The sequence below is a fragment of the Ambystoma mexicanum genome, chromosome 13 (assembly GCF_040938575.1).
Source record: "Ambystoma mexicanum isolate Mex_15411 chromosome 13, UKY_AmexF1_1, whole genome shotgun sequence".
Classification (NCBI taxonomy): Eukaryota; Metazoa; Chordata; class Amphibia; order Caudata; family Ambystomatidae; genus Ambystoma; species Ambystoma mexicanum.
In genome coordinates, this window is record NC_090938.1 from 809,181,221 (window position 1) to 809,197,294 (window position 16,074).

At 56.7% G+C, this 16,074-nt stretch overlaps 1 protein-coding gene across 2 annotated transcripts in view; it reads left to right on the forward strand.

The window, feature by feature from the left end:
- The window catches only part of LOC138522041 (class II histocompatibility antigen, M beta 1 chain), a 356,872-nt gene that overhangs the window by 96,428 nt on the left and 244,370 nt on the right, over positions 1-16,074 (forward strand). The window lies entirely within an intron of this gene.

Genomic DNA, 16,074 nt, shown 5'->3' on the forward strand with positions numbered 1-16,074 from the left:
TGATGTCATCGCTCTCTGCCCTGTTTTTCCGCCCACTCCCATGCGTTGTCTGACAGCTCTGTGTCCTGTTCCTCTAAGTGCCTCCGTCCTACAGATGTTTGGGGGCTGTGATGTCACCGCTCTCTGCCCTGTCTTTCCGCCCTCTCCCATGAGCTGTCTGACAGCTCTGTGTCCCGTTCCTCGAGGTGCCTTCGTCCTACAGATGTTTGGTGGCTGTGATGTCACCGCTCTCTGCCCTGTCTTTCCGCCCTCTCCCATGCGCTGTCTGACAGCCTGTGTCCTATTCCTCTAGGTGCCTTCGTCCTACAGATGTTTGGGGGCTGTGATGTCACCGCTCTCTGCCCTGTCTTTCCGCCCACTCCCATGCGTTGTCTGACAGCTCTGTGTCCTGTTCCTCTAGGTGCCTTCGTCCTACAGATGTTTGGGGGCTGTGATGTCACCGCTCTCTGCCCTGTCTTTCCACCCTCTCCCATGCGCTGTCTGACAACTCTGTGTCCTATTCCTCTAGGTGCCTTCGTCCTACAGATGTTTGGGGGCTGTGATGTCACCGCTCTCTGCCCTGTATTTCCGCCCTCTCCCATGCGCTGTCTCACAGCTCTGTGTCCCATTCCTCTAGGTGCCTTCGTCCGACAGATGTTTAGGGGCTGTGATGTCACCGCTCGCTGCCCTGTCTTTCCGCCCTCTCCCATGCGCTGTCTGACAGCTCTGTGTCCTATGCTTCTAGGTGCCTTCGTCCTACAGATGTTTGGCGGCTGCGATGTCACTGCTCGCTGCCCTGTCTTTCCGCCCTCTCCCATGCGCTGTCTGACAGCTCTGTGTCCTATTCCTCTAGGTGCCTTCGTCCTACAGATGTTTGGGGGCTGCGATGTCACCGCTCTCTGCCCTGTCTTTCCGCCTTCTCCCATGCGCTGTCTGACAGCTCTGAGTCCTGTTCCTCTAGGTGCCTTCGTCCTACAGATGTTTGGGGCTGTGATGTCACCGCTCGCTGCCCTGTCTTTCCGCCCTCTCCCATGCGCTGTCTGACAGCTCTGTGTCCTATTCCTCTAAGTGACTTCGTCCTACAGATGTTTAGGGGCTGTGATGTCACCGCTCGCTGCCCTGTCTTTCCGCCCTCTCCCATGCGCTGTCTGACAGCTCTGTGTCCTATTCCTCTAGGTGCCTTCGTCCTACAGATGTTTGGGGGCTGTGATGTCACCGCTCGCTGCCCTGTCTTTCCGCCCTCTCCCATGCGCTGTCTGACAGCTCTGTGTCCTATTCCTCTAGGTGCCTTGGTCCTACAGATGTTTGGGGGCTGTGATGTCACCGCTCGCTGCCCTGTCTTTCCGCCCTCTCCCATGCGCTGTCTGACAGCTCTGTGTCCTATTCCTCTAGGTGCCTTGGTCCTACAGATGTTTGGGGGCTGTGATGTCACCGCTCTCTGCCCTGTCTTTCCGCCCTCTCCCATGCGCTGTCTGACAGCTCTGTTTCCTATTCCTCTAGGTGCCTTCGTCCTACAGATGTTTGGGGGCTGTGATGTCACCGCTCTCTGCCCTGTATTTCCGTCCTCTCCCATGCGCTCTTACAGCTCTGTGTCCTTTTCCTCTAGGTGCCTTCGTCCTACAGATGTTTGGGGGCTGTGATATCACCGCTCTCTGCCCTGTCTTTCTCCCCTCTCCCAGCCGCTGTCTGACAGCTCTGTGTCCTATTCCTCTAGGTGCCTTCGTCCTACAGATGTTTGGGGGCTGTTATGTCACCGCTCTCTGCCCTGTCTTTCCGCCCTCTCTCATGAGCTATCTGACAGCTCTGTGTCCTATTCCTCTAGGTAGGTGCCTTCGTCCTACAGATGTTTGTGGGCTGTGATGTCACCGCTCTCTGCCCTGTCTTTCTGCCCTCTCCCATGCGCTGTCTGACAGCTCTGTGTGCCCTATTCCTCTAGGTGCCTTCGTCCTACAGATGTTTGGGGGCTGTGATGTCACCGCTCTCTGCCCTGTCTTTCCCCCCTCTCCCATGCGCTGTCTGACAGCTGTGTGCCTTATTCCTCTAGGTGCCTTCGTCCTACAGATGTTTGGGGGCTGTGATGTCACCGCTCTCTGCCCTGTCTTTCCGCCCTCTCCCATGCGCTGTCTGACATCTCTGTGTCCTAGTCCTCTAGGTGCCTTCGTCCTACAGATGTTTGGGGGCTCTGATGTCACCGCTCTCTGCCCTGTCTTTCCGCCCTCTCCCATGCGCTGTGTGACAGCTCTGTGTCCTATTTCTCTAGGTGCCTTCGTCCTACAGATGTTTGGGGGCTGTGATGTCACCGCTCTCTGCCCTGTCTTTCTCCCCTCTCCCAGCGCTGTCTGACAGCTCTGTGTCCTATTCCTCTAGGTGCCTTCGTCCTACGGATGTTTGGGGGCTGTGATGTCACCGCTCTCTGCCCTGTCTTTCCGCCCTCTCCCATGCGCTGTCTGACAGCTGTGTGCCTTATTCCTCTAGGTGCCTTCGTCCTACAGATGTTTGGGGGCTGTGATGTCACCGCTCTCTGCCCTGTCTTTCCGCCCTCTCCCATGCGCTGTCTGACAGCTCTGTGTCCTATTCTAATAGGTGTCTTCGTCCTACAGATGTTTGGGGGCTGTGATGTCACCGCTCTCTGCCCTGTCTTTCCGCCCTCTCCCATGCACTGTCTGACAGCTCTGTGACCCATTCCTCTATGTGCCTTCGTCCTACAGATGTTTGGGGGCTATGATGTCACCACTCTCTGCCCTGTCTTTCCGCCCTCTCCCATGCGCTGTCTGACAGCTTTGTGTCCTATTCCTCTAGGTGCCTTCGTCCTACAGATGTTTGGGGGCTGTGATGTCACCGCTCTCTGCCCTGTCTTTCCGCTCTCTCCCATGCGTTGTCTGACAGCTTTGTGTCCTATTCCTCTAAGTGCCTTCATCCTACAGATGTTTGGGGGCTGTGATGTCACTGCTCTCTGCCCTGTCTTTCCGCCCTCTCCCACGTGCTGTCTGACAGCTCTGTGTCCCATTCCGCTAGGTGCCTTCGTCCTACAGATGTTTGGGGACTCTGATGTCACCGCTCTCTGCCCTGTCTTTCCGCCCTCTCCCATGCGCTGTGTGACAGCTCTGTGTCCTATTTCTCTAGGTGCCTTCGTCCTATAGATGTTTGGGGGCTGTGATGTTACCGCTCTCTGCCCTGTCTTTCCGCCCTCTCCCATGCGCTATCTGACAGCTCTGTGTCCTATTCCTCTAGGTGCCTTCGTCCTACAGATGTATGGAGGCTGCGATGTCACCGCTCTGTGCCCTGTCTTTCCGCCCTCTCCCATGCGCTGTCTGACAGCTCTGTGTCCTATTCCTCTAGGTGCCTTTGTCCTACAGATGTTTGGGGGCTGTGATGTCACAGCTCTCTGCCCTGTCTTTCCGCCCTCTCCCATGCGCTGTCTGACAGCTCTGTGTCCTATTCCTCTAGGTGCCTTCGTCCTACAGATGTTTGGGGGCTGTGATGTCACCGCTCTCTGCCCTGTATTTCCGCCCTCTCCCATGCGCTGTCTGACAGCTCTGTGTCCTATTCCTCTAGGTGCCTTCTTCCTACAGATGTTTGGGGGCTGCGATGTCACCGCTCTCTGCCCTGTATTTCTGCCAACTCCCATGCGCTGTCTGACAGCTCTGTGTCCTATTCCTCTAGGTGCCTTCGTCCTACAGATGTTTGGGGGCTGTGATGTCACCGCTCTCTGCCCTGTATTTCCGCCCTCTCCCATGCGCTGTCTGACAGCTTTGTGTCCTATTCCTCTAAGTGACTTCGTCCTGCAGATGTTTTGGGGCTGCGATGTCACCGCTCTCTGCCCTGTATTTCCGCCCTCTCCCATGCGCTGTCTGACAGCTCTGTGTCCTATTCCTCTAGGTGCCTTCGTCCTACAGATGTTTGGGGGCTGCGGTGTCACTGCTCTCTGCCCTGTATTTCCGCCCTCTCCCATGCGCTGTCTGACAGCTCTGTGTCCTATTCCTCTAGGTGCCTTCTTCCTACAGATGTTTGGGGGCTGCGATGTCACCGCTCTCTGCCCTGTATTTCCGCCCTCTCCCATGCGCTGTCTGACAGCTCTGTGTCCTATTCCTCTAGGTGCCTTCGTCCTACAGATGTTTGGGGGCTGCGATGTCACTGCTCTCTGCCCTGTCTTTCCGCCCTCTCCCATGCGCTGTCTGACAGCTCCGTGTCCTATTCCTCTAGGTGCCTTCATCCTACAGATGTTTGGGGGCTGCGATGTCCCCGCTCTCTGCCCTGCCTTTCCACCGTCTCCCATGCGCTGTCTGACAGCTCTGTGTCCTATGCCTCTAGGTGCCTTCGTCCTACAGATGTTTGGGGGCTGCGATGTCACCGCTCTCTGCCCTGTCTTTCCGCCCTCTCCCATGCGCTGTCTGACAGCTCTGTGTCCTATTCCAATAGGTGCCTTCGTCCTACAGATGTTTGGGGGCTGTGATGTCACCGCTCTCTGCCCTGTCTTTCCGCCCTCTCCCATGCGCTGTCTGACAGCTCTGTGTCCTATTCCAATAGGTGCCTTCGTCCTACAGATGTTTGGGGGCTGTGATGTCACCGCTCCCTGCCCTGTCTTTCTGCCCTCTCCCATGCGCTGTCTGACAGCTCTGTGTCCTATTCCTCTAGGTGCCTTCGTCCTACAGATGTTTGGGGGCTGTGATGTCACCGCTCTCTGCCCTGTCTTTCTCCCCTCTCCCAGCCGCTGTCTGACAGCTCTGTTCCTATTCCTCTAGGTGCCTTCGTCCTACAGATGTTTGGGGGCTGTGATGTCACCGCTCTCTGCCCTGTCTTTCCGCCCTCTCCCATGCGCTGTCTGACAGCTGTGTGCCTTATTCCTCTAGGTGCCTTCGTCCTACAGATGTTTGGGGGCTGTGATGTCACCGCTCTCTGCCCTGTCTTTCCGCCCTCTCCCATGCGCTGTCTGACAGCTCTGTGTCCTATTCCAATAGGTGCCTTCGTCCTACAGATGTTTGGGGGCTGTGATGTCACCGCTCTCTGCCCTGTCTTTCCGCCCTCTCCCATGCGCTGTCTGACAGCTCTGTGACCCATTCCTCTATGTGCCTTCGTCCTACAGATGTTTGGGGGCTATGATGTCACCACTCTCTGCCCTGTCTTTCCGCCCTCTCCCATGCGCTGTCTGACAGCTTTGTGTCCTATTCCTCTAGGTGCCTTCGTCCTACAGATGTTTGGGGGCTGTGATGTCACCGCTCTCTGCCCTGTCTTTCCGCTCTCTCCCATGCGTTGTCTGACAGCTTTGTGTCCTATTCCTCTAAGTGCCTTCGTCCTACAGATGTTTGGGGGCTGTGATGTCACTGCTCTCTGCCCTGTCTTTCCGCCCTCTCCCACGTGCTGTCTGACAGCTCTGTGTCCCATTCCGCTAGGTGCCTTTGTCCTACAGATGTTTGGGGGCTGTGATGTCACCGCTCTCTGCCTTGTCTTTCCGCCCTCTTCCTTGTGCTGTCTGACAGCTCTGTGTCCTGTTCCTCTAGGTGCCTTCGTCCTACAGATGTTTGGGGGCTGTGATGTCACCGCTCTCTGCCCTGTCTTTCCGCCCTCTCCCATGAGCTGTCTGACAGCTCTGTGTCCCGTTCCTCTAGGTGCCTTCGTCCTACAGATGTTTGGTGGCTGTGATGTCACCGCTCTCTGCCCTGTCTTTCCGCCCTCTCCCATGCGCTGTCTGACAGCTCTGTGTCCTATTCCTCTAGGTGCCTTCGTCCTACAGATGTTTGGGGGCTGTGATGTCACCGCTCTCTGCCCTGTCTTTCCGCCCACTCCCATGCGTTGTCTGACAGCTCTGTGTCCTGTTCCTCTAAGTGCCTCCGTCCTACAGATGTTTGGGGGCTGTGATGTCACCGCTCTCTGCCCTGTCTTTCCGCCCTCTCCCATGAGCTGTCTGACAGCTCTGTGTCCCGTTCCTCTAGGTGCCTTCGTCCTACAGATGTTTGGTGGCTGTGATGTCACCGCTCTCTGCCCTGTCTTTCCGCCCTCTCCCATGCGCTGTCTGACAGCTCTGTGTCCTATTCCTCTAGGTGCCTTCGTCCTACAGATGTTTGGGGGCTGTGATGTCACCGCTCGCTGCCCTGTCTTTCCGCCCTCTGCCATGCGCTTTCTGACAGCTCTGTGTCCTATTCCTCTAGGTGCCTTCGTCCTACAGATGTTTGGGGGCTGTGATGTCACCGCTCTCTGCCCTGTCTTTCCACCCTCTCCCATGCGCTGTCTGACAACTCTGTGTCCTATTCTTCTAGGTGCCTTCGTCCTACAGATGTTTGGGGGCTGTGATGTCACTGCTCTCTGCCCTGTATTTTCGCCCTCTCCCATGCGCTGTCTCACAGCTCTGTGTCCCATTCCTCTAGGTGCCTTCGTCCGACAGATGTTTAGGGGCTGTGATGTCACCGCTCGCTGCCCTGTCTTTCCGCCCTCTCCCATGCGCTGTCTGACAGCTCTGTGTCCTATTCCTCTAGGTGCCTTCGTCCTACAGATGTTTGGGGGCTGTGATGTCACCGCTCGCTGCCCTGTCTTTCCGCCCTCTCCCATGCGCTGTCTGACAGCTCTGTGTCCTATTCCTCTAGGTGCCTTGGTCCTACAGATGTTTGGGGGCTGTGATGTCACCGCTCGCTGCCCTGTCTTTCCGCCCTCTCCCATGCGCTGTCTGACAGCTCTGTGTCCTATTCCTCTAGGTGCCTTGGTCCTACAGATGTTTGGGGGCTGTGATGTCACCGCTCTCTGCCCTGTCTTTCCGCCCTCTCCCATGCGCTGTCTGACAGCTGTTTCCTATTCCTCTAGGTGCCTTCGTCCTACAGATGTTTGGGGGCTGCGATGTCACCGCTCTCTGCCCTGTATTTCCGTCCTCTCCCATGCACTCTTACAGCTCTGTGTCCTTTTCCTCTAGGTGCCTTCGTCCTACAGATGTTTGGGGGCTGTGATGTCACCGCTCTCTGCCCTGTCTTTCTCCCCTCTCCCAGCCGCTCTCTGACAGCTCTGTGTCCTATTCCTCTAGGTGCCTTCGTCCTACAGATGTTTGGGGGCTGTTATGTCACCGCTCTCTGCCCTGTCTTTCCGCCCTCTCCCATGCGCTGTCTGACATCTCTGTGTCCTATTCCTCTAGGTGCCTTCGTCCTACAGATGTTTGGGGGCTGTGATGTCACCGCTCGCTGCCCTGTCTTTCTGCCCTCTCCCATGCGCTGTCTGACAGCTCTGTGTGCCCTATTCCTCTAGGTGCCTTCGTCCTACAGATGTTTGGGGGCTGTGATGTCACCGCTCTCTGCCCTGTCTTTCCCCCCTCTGCCATGCGCTGTCTGACAGCTGTGTGCCTTATTCCTCTAGGTGCCTTCGTCCTACAGGTGTTTGGGGGCTGTGATGTCACCGCTCTCTGCCCTGTCTTTCCGCCCTCTCCCATGCGCTGTCTGACAGCTCTGTGTCCTATTCCTCTAGGTGCCTTCGTCCTACAGATGTTTGGGGGCTGTGATGTCACCGCTCTCTGCCCTGTCTTTCCGCCCTCTCCCATGCGCTGTCTGACAGCTCTGTGTCCTATTCCTCTAGGTGCCTTCGTCCTACAGATGTTTGGGGGCTGTGATGTCACCGCTCTCTGCCCTGTCTTTCCGCCCACTCCCATGCATTGTCTGACAGCTCTGTGTCCTGTTCCTCTAAGTGCCTCCGTCCTACAGATGTTTCGGGGCTGTGATGTCACCGCTCTCTGCCCTGTCTTTCCGCCCTCTCCCATGAGCTGTCTGACAGCTCTGTATCCCGTTCCTCTAGGTGCCTTCGTCCTACAGATGTTTGGTGGCTGTGATGTCACCGCTCTCTGCCCTGTCTTTCCGCCCTCTCCCATGCGCTGTCTGACAGCTCTGTGTCCTATTCCTCTAGGTGCCTTCGTCCTACAGATGTTTGGGGGCTGTGATGTCACCGCTCGCTGCCCTGTCTTTCCGCCCTCTGCCATGCGCTGTCTGACAGCTCTGTGTCCTATTCCTCTAGGTGCCTTCGTCCTACAGATGTTTGGGGGCTGTGATGTCACCGCTCTCTGCCCTGTCTTTCCACCCTCTCCCATGCGCTGTCTGACAACTCTGTGTCCTATTCTTCTAGGTGCCTTCGTCCTACAGATGTTTGGGGGATGTGATGTCACCGCTCTCTGCCCTGTATTTCCGCCCTCTCCCATGCGCTGTCTCACAGCTCTGTGTCCCATTCCTCTAGGTGCCTTCGTCCGACAGATGTTTAGGGGCTGTGATGTCACCGCTCGCTGCCCTGTCTTTCCGCCCTCTCCCATGCGCTGTCTGACAGCTCTGTGTCCTATGCTTCTAGGTGCCTTCGTCCTACAGATGTTTGGCGGCTGTGATGTCACCGCTCTCTGCCCTGTCTTTCCGCCTTCTCCCATGCGCTGTCTGACAGCTCTGTGTCCTGTTCCTCTAGGTGCATTCGTCCTACAGATGTTTGGGGCTGTGATGTCACCGCTCGCTGCCCTGTCTTTCCGCCCTCTCCCATGCGCTGTCTGACAGCTCTGTGTCCTATTCCTCTAAGTGACTTCGTCCTACAGATGTTTGGGGCTGTGATGTCACCGCTCGCTGCCCTGTCTTTCCGCCCTCTCCCATGCGCTGTCTGACAGCTCTGTGTCCTATTCCTCTAAGTGACTTCGTCCTACAGATGTTTAGGGGCTGTGATGTCACCGCTCGCTGCCCTGTCTTTCCGCCCTCTCCCATGCGCTGTCTGACAGCTCTGTGTCCTATTCCTCTAGGTGCCTTCGTCCTACAGATGTTTGGGGGCTGTGATGTCACCGCTCTCTGCCCTGTCTTTCCGCCCTCTCCCATGCGCTGTCTGACAGCTCTGTGTCCTATTCCTCTAGGTGCCTTCGTCCTACAGATGTTTGGGGGCTGTGATGTCACCGCTCTCTGCCCTGTCTTTCTGCCCTCTCCCATGCTCTGTCTGACAGCTCTGTGTCCTATTCCTCTAGGTGCCTTCGTCCTACAGATGTTTGGGGGCTGTGATGTCACCCCTCTCTGCCCTGTCTTTCCGCCCTCTCCCATGCGCTGTCTGACAGCTCTTTGTCCTATTTCTCTAGGTGCCTTCGTCCTACAAATGTTTGGGGGCTGTGATGTCACCGCTCTCTGCCCTGTCTTTCCGCCCTCTCCCATGCGCTGTCTGACAGCTCTGTGTCCTGTTCCTCTAGGTGCCTTCGTCCTACAGATGTTTGGGGGCTGTGATGTCATCGCTCTCTGCCCTGTTTTTCCGCCCACTCCCATGCGTTGTCTGACAGCTCTGTGTCCTGTTCCTCTAAGTGCCTCCGTCCTACAGATGTTTGGGGGCTGTGATGTCACCGCTCTCTGCCCTGTCTTTCCGCCCTCTCCCATGAGCTGTCTGACAGCTCTGTGTCCCGTTCCTCTAGGTGCCTTCGTCCTACAGATGTTTGGTGGCTGTGATGTCACCGCTCTCTGCCCTGTCTTTCCGCCCTCTCCCATGCGCTGTCTGACAGCCTGTGTCCTATTCCTCTAGGTGCCTTCGTCCTACAGATGTTTGGGGGCTGTGATGTCACCGCTCTCTGCCCTGTCTTTCCGCCCACTCCCATGCGTTGTCTGACAGCTCTGTGTCCTGTTCCTCTAAGTGCCTCCGTCCTACAGATGTTTGGGGGCTGTGATGTCACCGCTCTCTGCCCTGTCTTTCCGCCCTCTCCCATGCGCTGTCTGACAGCTCTGTGTCCTATTCCTCTAGGTGCCTTCGTCCTACAGATGTTTGGGGGCTGTGATGTCACCGCTCGCTGCCCTGTCTTTCCGCCCTCTGCCATGCGCTGTCTGACAGCTCTGTGTCCTATTCCTCTAGGTGCCTTCGTCCTACAGATGTTTGGGGGCTGTGATGTCACCGCTCTCTGCCCTGTCTTTCCACCCTCTCCCATGCGCTGTCTGACAACTCTGTGTCCTATTCCTCTAGGTGCCTTCGTCCTACAGATGTTTGGGGGCTGTGATGTCACCACTCTCTGCCCTGTATTTCCGCCCTCTCCCATGCGCTGTCTCACAGCTCTGTGTCCCATTCCTCTAGGTGCCTTCGTCCGACAGATGTTTAGGGGCTGTGATGTCACCGCTCGCTGCCCTGTCTTTCCGCCCTCTCCCATGCGCTGTCTGACAGCTCTGTGTCCTATGCTTCTAGGTGCCTTCGTCCTACAGATGTTTGGCGGCTGCGATGTCACTGCTCGCTGCCCTGTCTTTCCGCCCTCTCCCATGCGCTGTCTGACAGCTCTGTGTCCTATTCCTCTAGGTGCCTTCGTCCTACAGATGTTTGGGGGCTGCGATGTCACCGCTCTCTGCCCTGTCTTTCCGCCTTCTCCCATGCGCTGGCTGACAGCTCTGAGTCCTGTTCCTCTAGGTGCCTTCGTCCTACAGATGTTTGGGGCTGTGATGTCACCGCTCGCTGCCCTGTCTTTCCGCCCTCTCCCATGCGCTGTCTGACAGCTCTGTGTCCTATTCCTCTAAGTGACTTCGTCCTACAGATGTTTAGGGGCTGTGATGTCACCGCTCGCTGCCCTGTCTTTCCGCCCTCTCCCATGCGCTGTCTGACAGCTCTGTGTCCTATTCCTCTAGGTGCCTTCGTCCTACAGATGTTTGGGGGCTGTGATGTCACCGCTCGCTGCCCTGTCTTTCCGCCCTCTCCCATGCGCTGTCTGACAGCTCTGTGTCCTATTCCTCTAGGTGCCTTGGTCCTACAGATGTTTGGGGGCTGTGATGTCACCGCTCGCTGCCCTGTCTTTCCGCCCTCTCCCATGCGCTGTCTGACAGCTCTGTGTCCTATTCCTCTAGGTGCCTTGGTCCTACAGATGTTTGGGGGCTGTGATGTCACCGCTCTCTGCCCTGTCTTTCCGCCCTCTCCCATGCGCTGTCTGACAGCTCTGTTTCCTATTCCTCTAGGTGCCTTCGTCCTACAGATGTTTGGGGGCTGTGATGTCACCGCTCTCTGCCCTGTATTTCCGTCCTCTCCCATGCGCTCTTACAGCTCTGTGTCCTTTTCCTCTAGGTGCCTTCGTCCTACAGATGTTTGGGGGCTGTGATATCACCGCTCTCTGCCCTGTCTTTCTCCCCTCTCCCAGCCGCTGTCTGACAGCTCTGTGTCCTATTCCTCTAGGTGCCTTCGTCCTACAGATGTTTGGGGGCTGTTATGTCACCGCTCTCTGCCCTGTCTTTCCGCCCTCTCTCATGAGCTATCTGACAGCTCTGTGTCCTATTCCTCTAGGTAGGTGCCTTCGTCCTACAGATGTTTGTGGGCTGTGATGTCACCGCTCTCTGCCCTGTCTTTCTGCCCTCTCCCATGCGCTGTCTGACAGCTCTGTGTGCCCTATTCCTCTAGGTGCCTTCGTCCTACAGATGTTTGGGGGCTGTGATGTCACCGCTCTCTGCCCTGTCTTTCCCCCCTCTCCCATGCGCTGTCTGACAGCTGTGTGCCTTATTCCTCTAGGTGCCTTCGTCCTACAGATGTTTGGGGGCTATGATGTCACCGCTCTCTGCCCTGTCTTTCCGCCCTCTCCCATGCGCTGTCTGACAGCTCTGTGTCCTATTCCTCTAGGTGCCTTCGTCCTACAGATGTTTGGCGGCTGTGATGTCACCGCTCTCTGCCCTGTCTTTCCGCCCTCTCCCATGCTCTGTCTGACAGCTCTGTGTCCTATTCCTCTAGGTGCCTTCGTCCTACAGATGTTTGGGGGCTGTGATGTCACCCCTCTCTGCCCTGTCTTTCCGCCCTCTCCCATGCGCTGTCTGACATCTCTGTGTCCTAGTCCTCTAGGTGCCTTCGTCCTACAGATGTTTGGGGGCTCTGATGTCACCGCTCTCTGCCCTGTCTTTCCGCCCTCTCCCATGCGCTGTGTGACAGCTCTGTGTCCTATTTCTCTAGGTGCCTTCGTCCTACAGATGTTTGGGGGCTGTGATGTCACCGCTCTCTGCCCTGTCTTTCTCCCCTCTCCCAGCGCTGTCTGACAGCTCTGTGTCCTATTCCTCTAGGTGCCTTCGTCCTACGGATGTTTGGGGGCTGTGATGTCACCGCTCTCTGCCCTGTCTTTCCGCCCTCTCCCATGCGCTGTCTGACAGCTGTGTGCCTTATTCCTCTAGGTGCCTTCGTCCTACAGATGTTTGGGGGCTGTGATGTCACCGCTCTCTGCCCTGTCTTTCCGCCCTCTCCCATGCGCTGTCTGACAGCTCTGTGTCCTATTCTAATAGGTGTCTTCGTCCTACAGATGTTTGGGGGCTGTGATGTCACCGCTCTCTGCCCTGTCTTTCCGCCCTCTCCCATGCGCTGTCTGACAGCTCTGTGACCCATTCCTCTATGTGCCTTCGTCCTACAGATGTTTGGGGGCTATGATGTCACCACTCTCTGCCCTGTCTTTCCGCCCTCTCCCATGCGCTGTCTGACAGCTTTGTGTCCTATTCCTCTAGGTGCCTTCGTCCTACAGATGTTTGGGGGCTGTGATGTCACCGCTCTCTGCCCTGTCTTTCCGCTCTCTCCCATGCGTTGTCTGACAGCTTTGTGTCCTATTCCTCTAAGTGCCTTCATCCTACAGATGTTTGGGGGCTGTGATGTCACTGCTCTCTGCCCTGTCTTTCCGCCCTCTCCCACGTGCTGTCTGACAGCTCTGTGTCCCATTCCGCTAGGTGCCTTCGTCCTACAGATGTTTGGGGGCTGTGATGTCACCGCTCTCTGCCTTGTCTTTCCGCCCTCTTCCTTGTGCTGTCTGACAGCTCTGTGTCCTGTTCCTCTAGGTGCCTTCGTCCTACAGATGTTTGGGGGCTGTGATGTCACCGCTCTCTGCCCTGTCTTTCCGCCCACTCCCATGCGTTGTCTGACAGCTCTGTGTCCTGTTCCTCTAAGTGCCTCCGTCCTACAGATGTTTGGGGGCTGTGATGTCACCGCTCTCTGCCCTGTCTTTCCGCCCTCTCCCATGAGCTGTCTGACAGCTCTGTGTCCCATTCCTCTAGGTGCCTTCGTCCTACAGATGTTTGGTGGCTGTGATGTCACCGCTCTCTGCCCTGTCTTTCCGCCCTCTCCCATGCGCTGTCTGACAGCTCTGTGTCCTATTCCTCTAGGTGCCTTCGTCCTACAGATGTTTGGGGGCTGCGATGTCACCGCTCTCTGCCCTGTCTTTCCGCCCTCTCCCATGCGCTGTCTGACAGCTCTGTGTCCTATTCCAATAGGTGCCTTCGTCCTACAGATGTTTGGGGGCTGTGATGTCACCGCTCTCTGCCCTGTCTTTCCGCCCTCTCCCATGCGCTATCTGACAGCTCTGTGTCCTATTCCAATAGGTGCCTTCGTCCTACAGATGTTTGGGGGCTGTGATGTCACCGCTCTCTGCCCTGTCTTTCTGCCCTCTCCCATGCGCTGTCTGACAGCTCTGTGTCCTATTCCTCTAGGTGCCTTCGTCCTACAGATGTTTGGGGGCTGTGATGTCACCGCTCTCTGCCCTGTCTTTCTCCTCTCTCCCAGCCGCTGTCTGACAGCTCTGTTCCTATTCCTCTAGGTGCCTTCGTCCTACAGATGTTTGGGGGCTATGATGTCACCACTCTCTGCCCTGTCTTTCCGCCCTCTCCCATGCGCTGTCTGACAGCTCTGTGTCCTATTCCAATAGGTGCCTTCGTCCTACAGATGTCTGGGGGCTGTGATGTCACCGCTCTCTGCCCTGTCTTTCCGCCCTCTCCCATGCGCTGTCTGACAGCTTTGTGTCCTATTCCTCTAGGTGCCTACGTCCTACAGATGTTTGGGGGCTGAGATGTCACCGCTCTCTGCCCTGTCTTTCCGCTCTCTCCCATGCGTTGTCTGACAGCTTTGTGTCCTATTCCTCTAAGTGCCTTCGTCCTACAGATGTTTGGGGGCTGTGATGTCACTGCTCGCTGCCCTGTCTTTCCGCCCTCTCCCACGTGCTGTCTGACAGCTCTGTGTCCCATTCCTCTAGGTGCCTTCGTCCTACAGATGTTTGGGGGCTGTGATGTCACCGCTCTCTGCCTTGTCTTTCCGCCCTCTTCCTTGTGCTGTCTGACAGCTCTGTGTCCTGTTCCTCTAGGTGCCTTCGTCCTACAGATGTTTGGGGGCTGTGATGTCACCGCTCTCTGCCCTGTCTTTCCGCCCTCTCCCATGCGTTGTCTGACAGCTCTGTGTCCTGTTCCTCTAAGTGCCTCCGTCCTACAGATGTTTGGGGGCTGTGATGTCACCGCTCTCTGCCCTGTCTTTCCGCCCTCTCCCATGAGCTGTCTGACAGCTCTGTGTCCCGTTCCTCTAGGTGCCTTCGTCCTACAGATGTTTGGTGGCTGTGATGTCACCACTCTCTGCCCTGTCTTTCCGCCCTCTCCCATGCGCTGTCTGACAGCTCTGTGTCCTATTCCTCTGGGTGCCTTCGTCCTACAGATGTTTGGGGGCTGTGATGTCACCGCTCTCTGCCCTGTCTTTCCGCCCTCTCCTATGCGCTGTCTGACAGCTCTGTGTCTTATTCCTCTAGGTGCCTTCGTCCTATAGATGTTTGGGGGCTGTGATGTCACCGCTCGCTGCCCTGTCTTTCCGCCCTCTGCCATGCGCTGTCTGACAGCTCTGTGTCCTATTCCTCTGGGTGCCTTCGTCCTACAGATGTTTGGGGGCTGTGATGTCACCGCTCTCTGCCCTGTCTTTCCGCCCTCTCCCAGGCGCTGTCTGACAGCTGTGTGCCTTATTCCCCTGGGTGCCTTTGTCCTACAGATGTTTGGGGGCTGTGATGTCACCGCTCTCTGCCCTGTCTTTCCGCCCTCTCCCATGCGCTGTCTGACAGTTCTGTGTCCTATTCCAATAGGTGCCTTCGTCCTACAGATGTTTGGGGGCTGTGATGTCACCGCTCTCTGCCCTGTCTTTCCGCCCTCTCCCATGCGCTGTCTGACAGCTCTGTGACCCATTCCTCTATGTGCCTTCGTCCTACAGATGTTTGGGGGCTATGATGTCACCACTCTCTGCCCTGTCTTTCCGCCCTCTCCCATGCGCTGTCTGGCAGCTTTATGTCCTATTCCTCTAGGTGCCTTCGTCCTACAGATGTTTGGGGGCTGTGATGTCACCGCTCTCTGCCCTGTCTTTCCGCTCTCTCCCATGCGTTGTCTGACAGCTTTGTGTCCTATTCCTCTAAGTGCCTTCGTCCTACAGATGTTTGGGGGCTGTGATGTCACTGCTCTCTGCCCTGTCTTTCCGCCCTCTCCCACGTGCTGTCTGACAGCTCTGTGTCCCATTCCTCTAGGTGCCTTCGTCCTACAGATGTTTGGGGGCTGTGATGTCACCACTCTCTGCCTTGTCTTTCCGCCCTCTTCCTTGTGCTGTCTGACAGCTCTGTGTCCTGTTCCTCTAGGTGCCTTCGTCCTACAGATGTTTGGGGGCTTTGATGTCACCGCTCTCTGCCCTGTCTTTCCGCCCACTCCCATGCGTTGTCTGACAGCTCTGTGTCCTGTTCCTCTAAGTGCCTCCGTCCTACAGATGTTTGGGGGCTGTGATGTCACCGCTCTCTGCCCTGTCTTTCCGCCCTCTCCCATGAGCTGTCTGACAGCTCTGTGTCCCGTTCCTCTAGGTGCCTTCGTCCTACAGATGTTTGGTGGCTGTGATGTCACCGCTCTCTGCCCTGTCTTTCCGCCCTCTCCCATGCGTTGTCTGACAGCTCTGTGTCCTATTCCTCTAGGTGCCTTCGTCCTACAGATGTTTGGGGGCTGTGATGTCACCGCTCGCTGCCCTGTCTTTCCGCCCTCTGCCATGCGCTGTCTGACAGCTCTGTGTCCTATTCCTCTAGGTGCCTTCGTCCTACAGATGTTTGAGGGCTGTGATGTCACCGCTCTCTGCCCTGTCTTTCCACCCTCTCCCATGCGCTGTCTGACAACTCTGTGTCCTATTCCTCTAGGTGCCTTCGTCCTACAGATGTTTGGGGGCTGTGATGTCACCGCTCTCTGCCCTGTATTTCCGCCCTCTCCCATGCGCTGTCTGACAGCTCTGTGTCCCATTCCTCTAGGTGCCTTCGTCCGACAGATGTTTAGGGGCTGTGATGTCACCGCTCGCTGCCCTGTCTTTCCGCCCTCTCCCATGCGCTGTCTGACAGCTCTGTGTCCTATGCTTCTAGGTGCCTTCGTCCTACAG